The following is a 14,910-nucleotide window of genomic DNA, read 5'->3' as shown; positions in this document are numbered from 1 at the left end:
ACACTGCAACAAAGTCAAACCTTGGACAAATGTTTAAAATTTTCTCCAGGATCTGGTTCAGCAAGCCAGAATGTAGTCTTGTGACAGCTCAAGAGTTCCACTAGACCTAAATTGATTAAGAGAACTCATAGGCTGATATCCAGGTGATTGCAAAACTTATAAAGTCCACCTACATCTGGTCTGGAACATTTAAATTCTTTAGCTTCATCCAAATCAGAACGAATCAAAGTAAATATCCGATTAAATGACCACCTGGTTCTAATTAAGGCAGATTGAATGTGACAATACGGTAATTTCAAAGATGAGAAGGATAGACTCGAACAGAAGAAGAAAGTTAAAATACTCACAAACCTGTGGGTAGAAAGGGGCATTAATAATTTAAACAATAGCTTTGACATAAAAAAAACTTATTAGGACCATAGATATAAACATTTAGAAAATTGTCAAAAGGACAATTTCAAGAAAGGTGGTAAGTGTCCCTTTTACCATGGAGAATGTAAGAAACATTAAAAATAGTTATTGTTGAGCGTGGGTCAAATAGAACGCAGGATTGGGCATTGTAAAGAAAACAATTTGTAAAGTATATAATTACTTGACACTTCAATACTAAATCTCAAGCTAAGAAACTAAATACACTGGTTCAATTAAAATGACTTACAGCTCATGACATTATAAAGCATGAAAACTTTTTAAAAATGCACATACTTTTGAAAGGGTTCTTTAAGATTTTAACAATTATTTTAAGCTGAGAAAAAAGCAGATGTTTCAAAGTGCAAGATTTAACAAAAAGATTTAGCGTCCGGGGGGAGTCTGTAGATAAATTTAATTAGGACCTCTATGGATCAGGGGGAAGCTGTGTCTATAGACCTTTGAGATTAGAATTCGTAAGAGCCCGAATTTTTGTTGGAATTACTGATTTTTTTTTGTCAGATCTATGATGACCGAAAGAAGATTTGAGTTTGAAGAAAGCTATTGAATTGTGTAGAAGCAGAAGCCGTAAAAGGAATAATGAAGAAAGCACAATATGAACGTTCCATTGACAGTGACTTTGTTGCAATATGGAAGAGTTTGCCTAAATAACAGCCTGACAAAACCTTGATTTGAAAAACAAAAACAGAAATACACATTTAGGATGACTGTTTGTCACCCATATGATAGGATTAGAATATCCTGGTCACTTTATAACATATAAACATTTTCAAAAAAGACATGTCATAAGGCAAAAAAACCCCAAACCGTTGGCCAAACCGTGGATATGAGAGTTGACATCAGCATTGTGGTGATTATAAAGTCAGCCATGTGGACCTCATAGATTATGAGTTCCCTGATTGGGACTGCTAATCTGGTCCAATCGAGGAGCCTTGGCTGACAGATACAAACGTGAGTGTCAGGGGTTCTGTTCAGTCTGAGACCTGGCTCTGAAGTAGCTCGATCAGTCTCGAGGACTCTTCATGTGTAAATAAAGGAAGCCTTTGGTGATGGGATGCCAGCCTCTGTGGAATTAATTCAGTGACAATGAGAGAAAAGCATCTGAAGAAATTGCTCGCAACAGTCTTTGATTTGGGAGAAACATTTCTGGCATCATGCTGTTATTTGGGAAGCTTAACTTGTTCGATACTGCTGCCAAAGATTGGTCCCAGTATGTGGATATAATGTGTAATTTTTTTCTGGGCAAATGACATTGGGGTAGATGAAAAGCAGCGAGTAATTCTCCTGACAGCTCGTGGACCCACGGCTTTTTCAGTTAGTAGGAGGCTCACCTTCCCCGAACACTGGAATCTTTCAAGAGTTCATAGATTTAGTTAAGAAATATTACAACCCCAAACCACCTTTAATTCTGAAATGCTGTCAGTTTTTCTTTCAGCAATTCGAGAAAAAAGGGAATCCCCATCAGGAATTTTTGGCCAGTTTAAAAAAAGCTGTTAGAAGGATGTGACATTAGTTTAACTCTTAAAGAGATGTTGAGATGCTGTTTAGTGTGTGGGATTAATGATATAACCATGCAAAAGCACCTAATAGCTGAAGTCCAACTGGCTTCCAAATAAACATTGCAACTGGCTCAATCATTGGAAAATACGGCAAGTGGAGCATTTGGGTCACAGGGTATTCCAATAGAAGTGGATACCCCCACCAGTTCAACTGAGCTTGGGGAAGAGTGAATGCAATTGCATAGCCGCACGCAGGGCATATCCTGAACAGAAGCGACTGTAGGTCAGCCCACAGCATGGCACTGCAACAAAGTCAAGCCTTGGACAAATGGTTAAAATTTTCTCCAGGATCTGGTTCAGCAAGCCAGAATGTAGTCTTGTGACAGCTAAAGAGTTCCACTAGACCAGAATTGATTAAGAGAACTCACAGGCTGATATCCAGGTGATTGCAAAACTTATAAAGTCCACCTAGATCTGGTCTGGAACATTTAATTTGTTTAGCTTCATCCAAATCAGAATGAATCAAAATAAATATCTGATTAAATGGTCACCTGTTTCTTATTAAGGTTGATACCAACACAGCTATTTCAGTGATCACAGAACCAGTCTTTAAGAATATTCATTCTGGACTTTAATCCTTAAATTTGCACAATACTTTGGCTGGATTGAGAAACTATATGAGGGAACATTTACAGATTAAGCTTATAACTTTACTTCTGGTCTCTTATGAAAAGTAATTTGTTCAGTTACCACTGATTGTAGTAAAAGGCTTGGGCCCAAGCTTGATGGGGTGAAATTATTTGAGAAAGATTCATCTAAATTGGCTCAACATTTTTTGATCAGAAAATGACCGCCTGAATGAAGTCCTAATTAAATACCCAGAGGATTTTCAGGAAGGTCTAAGGTCTATCAAACTGGACAAGGTCACCTTGCATGTGGGCCAGGAAGCAATTTCATGATTCTGCAAGACCTACCCAGTCCCATTTGCTTTACAGGTGAAAGTGAGGGCAGAAATCAGAAGGCTGGAAAGCGCAAGTGTCAGCAAACCACTCAAGTTTGCGGAATGGGCGGCACTGTCATACCAATTGTGAAGCCTGTCACTTTGGTTCGTTTCTGTGGGGATTTTAAACAAGCGGTAAGCATAGCTGGTTAGATACCTGATCCATCGCATAGAAGAATAATGCACTAAGCTGGCAGGAGGGCTGTCCTTCACAAAGCTAGACGTGAACCATGCGTATCTGCAACTGCAGTTAGATGAGGATTCCCAGAAATATGCTACAAATAATACCCATAAGAGTTTGTACCAATATATGAGACTGCCATTTGGGTTATCATCAGCCTGTGCAGATTTTCAGTGGATGATGGGGAACATGTTACATGGTCTACCCAAGGTCACCAGTTATCTGGATGATGACCAGTAAGGAGCACTTAGAGAACTTGGACATGGTCCTTACGTGTTTCTCCCAGGCAGATGCTTGCCTTAGAAGAGAAAAATGTATGTTCCAGGCACTCCAAATGACCCTTTTGGGCTAGAGTCGACAAGACTGTGCTACACCTATTGAAAGATAAAGTGAGGGTGATCAAAGGTGCCCCGATGTCACGTCTATATTGGAGTTTAGGTCCTTCCTTGGGCTGGTGAATTCTTACAGAAAGTTCATACATAAACTGGCCTCCATCCTGGCACCTTTGCATCAAGTCATAATAAAAGGCCAGCCTTGGAAATAGTTGCATAACCAAGCCATAGCTTTCAGGGAAGTGAAGAACCAGTGTTCACCCTGCAAGGTGTTGGTGCACTATGATCCCAGGCCAGTTCTGGTACTGATGTGTGGTGCCTCCCTGTATGGAATCAGGCTAGCATTATCCCTTAGATGGCCCAGTGGAGTGGAAGGCCTAAGAGCATGTGTATCTAGGATACTGGCCAATGAAGACAGTAAATATGCCCAGATAGAGAAAGAAGGTTTGGTGGTTATATTTGGAGACAGGAAGCTCTACCAACACCTTTATAGATGTAAATTTGTAATAACAACAGACCACAAACTCTTGCTGTGTCTACTTAAAGAGGACAAGGCAGTGCCATTCATAGCTTCAGGCTGAGTTCAGAGAAGGGATTTATTATTCAGTGCATATAATTCCAAGTTGGAACACCATTGGGGGGCAACTAGCAAATGTGAATGTGTTGAGCCGCCTCCCGTTGACAGATACACTACTGGAAGAGCCTATAATGATGTTAAATTTCTGCTCACAGCTGACAATATCAGACTTTGCACACAGAAAAATCTGACCCTGGCAAAACTGAAACAGCTGGTGGTGATGGGGGAAACCAAAGGCTGGCCACAACCAGAATGGATGTGGATGTGCCCCATAATATCGACAAGAACAAAAGCTACCTCTAGCAGCTTGTCCACATTCACAGGAATGGCTGGGTAAAGCCTGGACTCTTTTACACATAGATGCTGCAGTTCCTTTCATGGAATCAATGTTCTCAACCATTGTACACCTCATAACTTCTTCCAAGGCATTCCAGTGCAAGAAGTGAGATGCTGCACGTTACACACGGCCTGTATCAGAGGTAGAGTTGGAGGAACCTGACCTGGTGCTAAAATGCCCCAGGAGGAGCTACAAAAAAAAGAACTAGCTTATATCCTCAGACTCAGAGAGGGAGAATAAAGTGATTGGAACAAGGTCAGCCAGTTGGATTTCATAGAATATGAGTTCCCTGATTGGAGCTGTTAATCTGGTCCAAACAGGGATCCCTGGTTGACAGATACAGACAGGAATGTCAGAGGTTCTGTTCATTCTGAGACGAAGCTTAGAGAGTGCTGGTTCAGTATCAAGGAGTCTCCATGTGTAAATAAAAGGTGACTTGGCAATGGGATAATGGCCTCTGTGGAGTTATTTCAGGCATACGTAGTGCTCAGCTATGACAAAAAAAAGCTTCATCTGTTAAACTATAAATCATTTTCAGAGGTTGTATAAACTTATGTCCCAGTTTCAGTGCAGCAAAAAGCCAAATGCCTATTCATACAATGGCGCTAATATAATCAAACGACCACCATTCAGGGAAAAAAAGGTATCTGAGGCATGTGGAAATTGCAGATTTATCCATCTTGATCTGACAGAAATTGATTTGACATCAATAGATATCACATTCATTTTAAACATGATACAGGAATGTGTGAGACTGCCCTTTTGGATCAAATGCCGTAGCAGAGGGAACAGAAGTTACTACCTGCAGACATGAAGTTCCATGGTCCATGTGGAATACCTGTCAATATTAAAGGTATTCTATGAATAACACGCCAACGTAAACAGTTTCAAATAACTAGTAAGGTACCACAAGACTTTTATTGAGTTTACTGATTTCCAGCGGACATGTTACAATTATCTTTAAAGCCCTTTGATTTGTTGGAGAATGTAGAGGTCAGGGATCACTTGCTAGTCTCTCCAGTTGCTCGTGCGTTCACTGGAGTTAATATTAGAATTGAGCTTAACTGTGCTGACCTCATAGTGGAAAGGCACACTAACACTTACTGTCAGGAGCTAATGATGAAAGTTATTTGAATCATTAGGTATTGACGATCACCTATTCATGCCAAATTACATCAGAGTCTGAGCTTTTGGCAGAGAAGGGAAAAATAAATGGTGAGAGATGAAACTATATAATGTGTAAAATTGCATGATAACATAATTTTCCCACTGGGATTCACCTCCTGTAATCACTCTTTATCCAACGGCCCCTCCATAGCTTCTCCCTTCCTTTCTTTGAGTTCTTTGATCATGAAGGATGCTCTTGCTCTCAAGGGAGAGCAGTGAAGGTTTACCAGACTGATTCCAGGGTTGGTGGGTCTGATGAATGAGGAGAGAAAGGCAATATTGGGATTGTTTTCACTGGAGTTCAGAAGAATGGTTGCAGGTGGTGAGGGGGTTGGTGGTGCTGGGATCTCACGAGACTCATACTATTCTAACAGGACTGGACAGGGTAGATGCAGGGAGGATGTTCCTAATGATGGGTGTGTCCAGAACCAGGGGTCACAGTATGAGGATTCGGGGTAGGCCATTTAGGATGGAGATGAGGAGACATTTCTACACCCTAAGAGTGGTCAGCCTGTGGAATTCACTACTGCAGGAAGTTGTTGATACCAAAACATTGAATGCGGCCAGGTATAACACTTGGGGTGAATGGGATCAAGGGTTATGGAGAGAAAGCTGGATTATACTATTGAGTTGATCTATCAACCATGATTGTGAAGAATAGCAGAGAAAGCTCAAAGGGCCAAATAGCCTCCTCCTGCTCCTATCTTCTATGTTTCTGTGTAATCCTAAAGCTCTGATAACCAGGTAGGCTGCCTTCAATAATAGAACTAAACTGTCTACCCACATAAGTTAAACAAATGTGACCCTCATCCAAACAGTTATGCAAATTCTATCCGAAACGGTTGCGTTTGCAGAACAAAATGTTTGCCAATAATTTTGTTCAAGGAAGGAAAAACACTTTATTCAACATTCCTTGATAACCTGAAGCAATTTTCATTCTTGTGTATGTTTGAAGTTTGAAAATACTTATTTGTTAAAAAGGGAAAAAATAAATTTAAGAAACTACATTACAAACCCTGCAAGGAAGAATTGTTAAGTGATTTTTTAAACTGCTTCTTCAGATGTTCAGCCCTTTTTGTATGACTGCAAGGTGTAAGGAAAAGTTTGTATTTTTTTTGCATGACCTTAGGAGATCCTAAAGCACTTACAGCCAATGACTTTTGTTGTACAATCGCTATAGCAAACAAGTTTCTTCGAATGTGTGACTGAAAACTATTTATTTTGGTCTGTCTTTCTATCAATTCTTCCTTTTTACCAGCATTGTCAAAGCAGCTTTCAACAGCTAAAGCCTTAGAGAATAAAATGTGACACATATTTAATAAAACAATTCAAAATCCCTACAGGTTTCTCCAAACAAGCCCCAAAACAGCATGATTTATCACATCCATCATCACAGCACTGTGGCATATTTCTCAGGACAGACATGGCTCCTCTGAAGAGGTACCAAAGTGGCTAATGGCCCATTTCTACACTTGCTGTGAAAATAAATCTACTATTTATTTAGTTCAAACACATAATCTGAAGACGTTTTCAGCCATAGCTTCATAATTTTTCATTTCAAAATGTTTTTGCTGTATGTGTCAGTTGGAGATTTATCATTTTGATCAATGTTATTGACTTTATTGGACAGGACCATTCTTAAGTCAATGATATTGACAAGAACATTATAAGGGTAATGGATGATGCTCCGTGTGTATGCTATAATCAGCTACAGAAAATAAAAAAAAACGATGATTCAAGAGCTAATGATTCTTTCATTTTAAAAATCATGGCTTTTGAGATGATGAAGGTGAGAAATGTTTGTACGGAGAACAGGTTAATTTCTTACTTCAATTACACAGAGTCACACAACGCTCACTTGAGGCACTGTTACATGAAGTATAAAGCTCGCTTTATTTTACTCCACACCTGGACCAATATTTCAGCCTTTGAACCTCAGCACCACCCAATTGCTGTATGTATATTCCTGAAGTAAGCATGCATATACATTTTAATGGAAACTTCAATAGGCAATTGCTGGTGGTGGGTAAGTGCAAATTGAATGGCAATGCATGAAAATCAATGAAGACACCTGCAATTTCAACTGACTTGGTGATACTGCGCCTCTATTTGCATCTTACAAAGAAGTTAGACTATAATGTTTGTATAGAAAGACAGTGTAGAAGAAAGTAATCATAACTTGATATTTCCTTGGGTAATTCATTACTCCAACAATCAGTCAAAAACCAAATAGTGGATTCTTCATCTCAGATCAGTTGTGAAGGGTAGCTGGTTCAGAGCAACCAGCAACAAGTCAAAATCAAATCGACGGAAAAAAAATACATCTTGAGAATTCAGTCGTTTTCATGAACACAAAGTCAGCTTGCGTAACTACAATCTCAGTGATTTCACAGAAACGGAAACATATGCATTCTCAGCTCAGGCACGTCCACTTGTGGGAAACTTTGATTATAGGGAGATGGTAAGAACTGCCGATGCTGGAGCCAGAGATAACACAGTATAGAGCTGGAGGAACACATTAGGTCAGGCAGCATACCGCACCCCCCTAACCATTTTTGAAGACTAGTCGCGACCCAAAATGTCAGCTTTCCTGCTCCTCTGATGTTGCCTGACCTGCTTTGCTCGTCCAGCTCTACACTACCTTACCTTATACTTGATTGTATTTTTTTTGTGAAATTGTGAAATCAGATTTCCCCTTTCATTCTCCTGGTGGTGTCATATAGTACCGGGGAGGAAAGAAAAGGAAAGTGATGGTTGGAGATGAACAGAACACAGAACTTTGAATTTTTCTCTGATTCTCTTTGAGGTCTCTTATTCTATGTCAGATTTCCATTTGTTCACATTTTCTTATTTCTCTCATTTTCCCTGCAGATGCTTTTCCATCAAATGCTGTAATTGTTTAACAGTTTTACAGAGGGTGTTGATATTATGATTCAGTACTCAGCATCTCCAGTGAGAGTAACTGAAGGAACATCATGAGGAACAGGGGAAGTGAACAGTACAAATAAAAAAGAACACCTTGTTAATACTGCAAAACCCTATGATTTCAGGATAAAACAACAGAATGAAAACTTGAATTAATTTTCTGCTATTGAAGATTAGGAGTAGAAAGTAATTCTGGTAAATATTAAATTGCTAAAAGAAAAGTTGGTTGATACCAGTTAGAAACATCAAGTAGTATTAACGTAGTTCATTAGAATTAACTGGTCTAAACTGGAAACAACTGGAATAACTAAAAACAGCCTGATTGAACCATTCAGAGGCTTTATAGATTTGGTTTAAATTAGATTCATTTGTGTCTTCCTGGAAGTAGCTGACTTGTTACCTTGTTTAACTCTATACAGTTGGAGTAAGTTATACTTATTACACAAAATCAATTGTAATTCCATTTTCCCAAGTGAATTAAACTGTCACCTTTTGCATCCCAACGGACCTCCCAGTTTTCTGTTGGAACAAATGGCAGAAAGACTGGACCCCATTGGAATTATATACCGTTATTTGACAAATAGCTGCTTCAATGATTCTTTGAACTTGAATCAGTTATCTTACTGTATAGATTCTAAATCACTCAGGTAGTGTATTTTTAAGATAGTTCAGTGAAATTATGATGCATGGGATTCCTGTAAAGAAGTGCCCAACCCACCTTCAGTAACAGTAGTACTGATACTAGTAGGTTTGCGTTCACTATACCTTTGCTCTATGTATCCAGTAAGCATAAGCTCCACAATCTGTGTAAGTTTATAATGTTATGGCAATGTAAGCAGTTAATGTTATTCATAAACTTCAGGACATCTGTCTCATCATGAATTTTCATAATATACATGCTACAAGGACTAACATGTAGGGAAATTCAGACCATTACTTACGAGGAGTGCTGTTTCAGCAAGAACCCACATTAGAAGCTGTACCAGATGAAAACAACAAGATAGACAGGAAGACCAAAAAAGAGAGACACAAAATTGCTGAATCATTTCTGAAGGAGGTTCTAGGTCCAAAACGTCAACTTTCCTGCTCTTCTGATGCTGCTTGGCCTGCTGTGTTCATCCAGCTCTACACCTTGTTATCTCAGATTCTCCAGCATCTGTAGTTCCTACTATCTCTTTGCACATAGAGTACCAGGATCTCAGAGGACCATTGGGAACTATGAGAAGGGCAGTGAAAGTGGAATTGGAGACAGTAGAAGGAGCAGCAGATATGAGTAGTGGACATCTGAATGAGAAATGAAGGAAGGAAAGCAGTGAAAGTTGGAGAGGGTAGGTAGATGAGGAAATGGAGGAAGCCAGAGTGAATGCGGAAAAATGTAGTCATGAGAGAGGAATCAGGGTAATGAGTGTGAAAGTGAAGGATTAGTATGCAGAGGAAGTGGGCATATGGTAGAAGCTGAGAAAGTGCAATGGAGGATATGATTAGCCTGTCAAAACCCAACCTTCAGAGGATTATGACTATTGAACACTTATGCTCTGCTAGAATACTGAGATATCCGTCCTCTCTAAAAGTCTTTCTACTGCTGAAGTCAGCTTAATTTCTTCTTAGTCAACAGAAGTAGGGATGTAAATTGAAAATGAAACATGCCCAGGCCCTACAGTGTCAAATGTGAGTGAAAATGTCAATACTCAGAGTGCAAAATAATTGTGTAGATTTATTTTTAGAAATAAAACCACACGTACTAAATGTCCAGTGTATTTAGTGTCTCTGGGCATGAATTTGTGGGCACACAGTAATTTTTCATTCTCGTCCACCCTGGTCAAGTCATTCACTTGGGTTCGTTGGTGAACTTGCTTCATGACAGTTATTTCTCTTTGTAATTTTTCACACATGCTTAGTATGAACCCTTGAGTATTTTTCCTTTAAAAAAAGGAGTGTTATTTTTGCTTTATTCCCTTCTGTGTATTAATAGAGCTTGCTCACCTGATCAAGTACAAGGTTATGAAAAAGAGAGAGATTGAAGCTAGGTTAATCAGTGCCCTGATTGGCGCGAAACTGTATCTTTGCTGAAGGCTGCAACTTGCATTAAATCTCCTTCACTAGCAAAGGCCCATCAGATATTAATGCAAGGTGGAGAATTCATAATGAAGCAGTAAAAGTGAAGATTGAAGGACAAACTCTGAAGTTTGGAAATACAACATGACTGAAAATGCTGGCAGCTCTCAGTAAATGTATTAGCTTTTGAAAATTGGCAGGTTGGTTCATTTTCAGATGGCATTCTTAAGCAAGCCAAAGCAATGTACTCTTAATCTATTAATATGAATGTGTTCAGCAAGATTATTCAATAAGTAGCTGACTTGTACAAGGAAAGAAGTTCCGAGGTTTGATCCTTGGTTAGCAGAGAAGGAGAGGGAAAGGTGCAACTATTATATAGCCGGGATTGTAAATTTCCACAGCCATCAGGTTATTGGTTTCAATCTTGGCATTTCAGGAAATTCACACTGAGGGCTTGGGTCGTGGAAAAGGGATGAGAGGTCCTTACATGCATTTAACTCAATAGTTAAAATAACCCTCGAGCAAACAGATTGTGCACTGTTTTCTGAAAACTCAGGGTTCCATTCCCACAAGATGGAGAAAGAGGGAAATTATTTCAAAGAATGTTACCAATTTTGCAGAATAAATGCTAGAACAAGAATTTTGTCTATGATCTTTGTTTGAAGCTCCAGCTATTTGCATAATCAGGCATTTAAAAATATTAATGTGATTCACACCTCATCAAAAAATAGGCCATCAAAACAGCTAATGAGAGATAATGGGAACTGCAGATGCTGGAGAATCCAAGATAACAAAGTGTGAGGCTGGATGAACACAGCAGGCCAAACAGCATCTCAGGAGCACAAAAGCTAACATTTCGGGCCTAGGCCCTTCATCAGAGAGGGGGATGGGGAGAGGGTTCTGGAATAAATAGGGAGAGAGGGGGAGGCGAACCGAAGATTGAAAGAAAAGAAGATAGGTGGAGAGGAGAGTATAGGTGGGGAGGTTGGGAGGGGATAGGTCAGTCCAAGAAGGACAGACAGGTCAAGGAGGCCGGATGAGGTTAGTAGGTAGGAAATGGAGGTGGGAGGAGGGGATAGGTGAGAGGAAGAACAGGTTAGAGAGGCAGGGACAAGCTGGGCTGGTTTTGGGATGCAGTGGGGGAAGGGGAGATTTTGAAGCTTGTGAAGTCCGCATTGATACCATTGGGCTGCAGGGTTCTGCTTGGGAACCCTGCAGCCCAATGGTATCAATGTGGACTTCACAAGCTTCAAAATCTCCCCTTCCCCCACTGCATCCCAAAACCAGCCCAACTCGTCCCCTCCCCCTACTGCATCCCAAAACCCGCCCAGCTTGTCCCCACCTCCCTAACCTGTCCTTCCTCTCACCTATCCCCTCCTCCCACCTCAAGCTGCACCTCCATTTCCTACCTACTAACCTCATCCCGCCTCCTTGACCTGTCCGTCCTCCCTGGACTCACCTGCCCCGTCCCTACCTCCCCACATAGATTCTCCTCTCCACCTATCTTCTTTTCTCTCCATCTTCGGTCCGCCTCCCCCTCTCTCCCTATTTATTCCAGAACCCTCACCCCATCCCCCTCTCTGATGAAGGGCCTAGGCCCGAAACGTCAGCTTTTGTGCTCCTGAGATGCTACTTGGCCTGCTGTGTTCATCTAGCTTCACGCTTTATTATCTTATGTCAAAACAGAGCTATTGTGTTCAGCAGAAACTCCTTGACCTATGCAAGAAACATGCGGATGCTGGATTTTTGTCGGTTTCCTAGAATGTTGAGATTGAAACTGATAGCCTAGTGGATCTGGAAAATTACAAACCAAAGAACATAGAGCATATAGCATAATACAGCTCAGTACAGGCCCTTCAGCCCTCGATGTTGGACCGACCTGTGAAGCCTGTCTGACACCCATCTAACCTACACTATTCTGCTAGCATCTATATGTTTATCCAATGACCATTTCAATGCCCTTAAAGTTGGTGAGTCTACTACCATTGCAGGCAGGGCATTCCACACCCTCACTACTCTCTGAGTAAAGAACCTACCTCTGACTTCTGTCCTATGTCTATCATCCCTCAATTTAAAGCTATGTCCCCTCATGCTAGCCATCCCTTCTGAGGAAAAGCATCTCAGTGTCCGCCCTATCTAAGCCTCCGATTATCTTGTATGTCTCGATTAAGTCGCCTCTTAACCTTCTTCTCTCTAACAAAAACAGCCTCAAGTCCCTCAGCCTTTCCTCATAAGACCTTCCCTCCATACCAGGCAACATCCTGGTAAATTTTCTCAGCACTTGTTCCAATGCTTCCACATCCTACCAATAAAGTGGTGACCAGAACTGTACGCAATACTCCATATGCAGCTGCACCAGAGTTTTATACAGCTACAAAATGACCTAACTGCCAAAGACTTCTCATGTCCCCTCCTGGCTCTTCTTAGCTCTTTCTTTAGGTCCTTCCTGGCTAACTTGTAATTCTCAAGTGCCCAAACTTGAGAGTTACAAGAAAATTACAACCATGCCACATAATGGTCATTAGTGGATCTGTTGCTGAGGAAGGAGGTGGGCAAAATGGACCACCTGACTGTGGGAAACACTTGGGTAAGAGTAATACTTACGTTATAAGGTTTACATTAGTAATGGAGAAGTGCAAGGAACAATGTAAAGTTGAATTTATCAAAGGGAAGGTGGCTGGTTAGAACCGAACAATGGAGGATTCTGGTCAAGGTAAAGTGGTAGAAAATATTGAAAAGAAGCAACTTTAAACAAAAAGGTGTTTCAGGTATAAGCTGAGGATGATGGCAGCAAGTTATTTTTGTGACTGGAAACTTTTGTCCAGCGGTGTACCAATGTTTCAATTCCATTGTTTTTTTTATAATGTACATTAATGATCTACACACAAAATTAGGAGATTTTGCCAGTAAGTTCACAAATGAAACAAATATTTGTGGTGTAGCAAATAGCAAGGAGGAAAGTTTTAGACTACAGAAAGATATTTCTTAGTCAGATGGACAGAGCAGTGACAAATAGAGTTTTATTCCAAAAGGTGTGAAATGATGCATTTTAGGAAGGCTAACAAGACAAAGAAATACATGATGAATTGTAGGACCCCAGGTAGTACTGAAGATCAGCAGGACCTTGGTGTGCAGGTACATACATTTTTGAAAGCAACACAACAGGTGAAGGAGGGATGGTTAAGAAGGCATATGAGATACTTGACGATACCAAGAACTGCAGATGTTGGAGCCACAGTCAATACAGTGTGGAGCTGAAGGAACACAGCAGATCAGACAGCATCAGAGGAGCAGGAAAGCCGACATTTCAGGTTCACACCCTTCATCAGGGCAGGTTGCAGTGAAGAGTGCCACATTGGAACTTAATTCATTTCAAAACTTATATTGACAGAAATATGCATGGTACATTATTCATCTCTACCAATAAATTAGTTCCTATATATTTGCGTACAGGCAAGCATTCAGTTAATGCCCCCATTTGAATACTAGTAGACATCTGCAGGGACCAAAAATTTTTAAAAACGTAACCAAACTTCCAGTGAGTAACTGAAAGGAGCACAGGCTAGCATTTTAAATTGTAAGGCTTTTGCTGTCTGAGTACAAGCCTTAGCTGCATCACAACAGTTTTTGTTTCAAGAGTGAGTAAAGAAACATTGCCTAATTATTAGTGGCCAATATTAATTTGATTGCATTTCATCAGCTTGCTCATGTCAATTATGTTAGGATCTTAATTTTACAGTGTCTTTGGGCATGAACACTACTATTCACCATTTCAGTTGAACTGTATAGTTCCCACACAAGAAGATGCAGCACTTTAGATGCTATAAAATGTTAGGCTTTTACTAGGAGTAGCCCTACACCAATCAACCTCATTAATGAACGTTTACATCAGAACATTAGAACACTTACTTCAGCAATATGCAGCCTCTTTAACAACTAGCATGCCTTTCAGTCTTTGGTCTGTGCCACGTGAAACTGAACTATTTATTAGATTTGAATGACCTACTTAACTACAGACAGCAGAAACTGTCAAAAAAGCATGAAATTACACTTCAAAAAAGGATGCTGTCCAGCACCGTATGCCTGCATGGATCTAAAACAAAAACCTGCAAATGGCTGTTGGTCTGACTTGTTTTTTTTTTGCCTTAGTCAACAGTATTTGTCTCAACACTGTGTTCAACCCTTCAAACAAACCACACACCAGATGAGACAAGGTTCTGTTGTCCAACTTGTGCCAAAATTGTGCCCTAACCCTCACTGCATAAGAACACCCTGAACAGCAACAACAATCTGTTAAGTACCATCTTGTGCTGCACTGATGAGATTTAATTTCCCATACCAGTCGGCTGATTGATGATGCTAATTTTGTCCTAATTATTTTGAATTATGGGTACATTTCTGGTGTGGA

Source organism: Stegostoma tigrinum, chromosome 24 (assembly GCF_030684315.1).
Source record: "Stegostoma tigrinum isolate sSteTig4 chromosome 24, sSteTig4.hap1, whole genome shotgun sequence".
Classification (NCBI taxonomy): domain Eukaryota; kingdom Metazoa; phylum Chordata; class Chondrichthyes; order Orectolobiformes; family Stegostomatidae; genus Stegostoma; species Stegostoma tigrinum.
Note: the sequence above shows the minus strand (reverse complement) of the source record.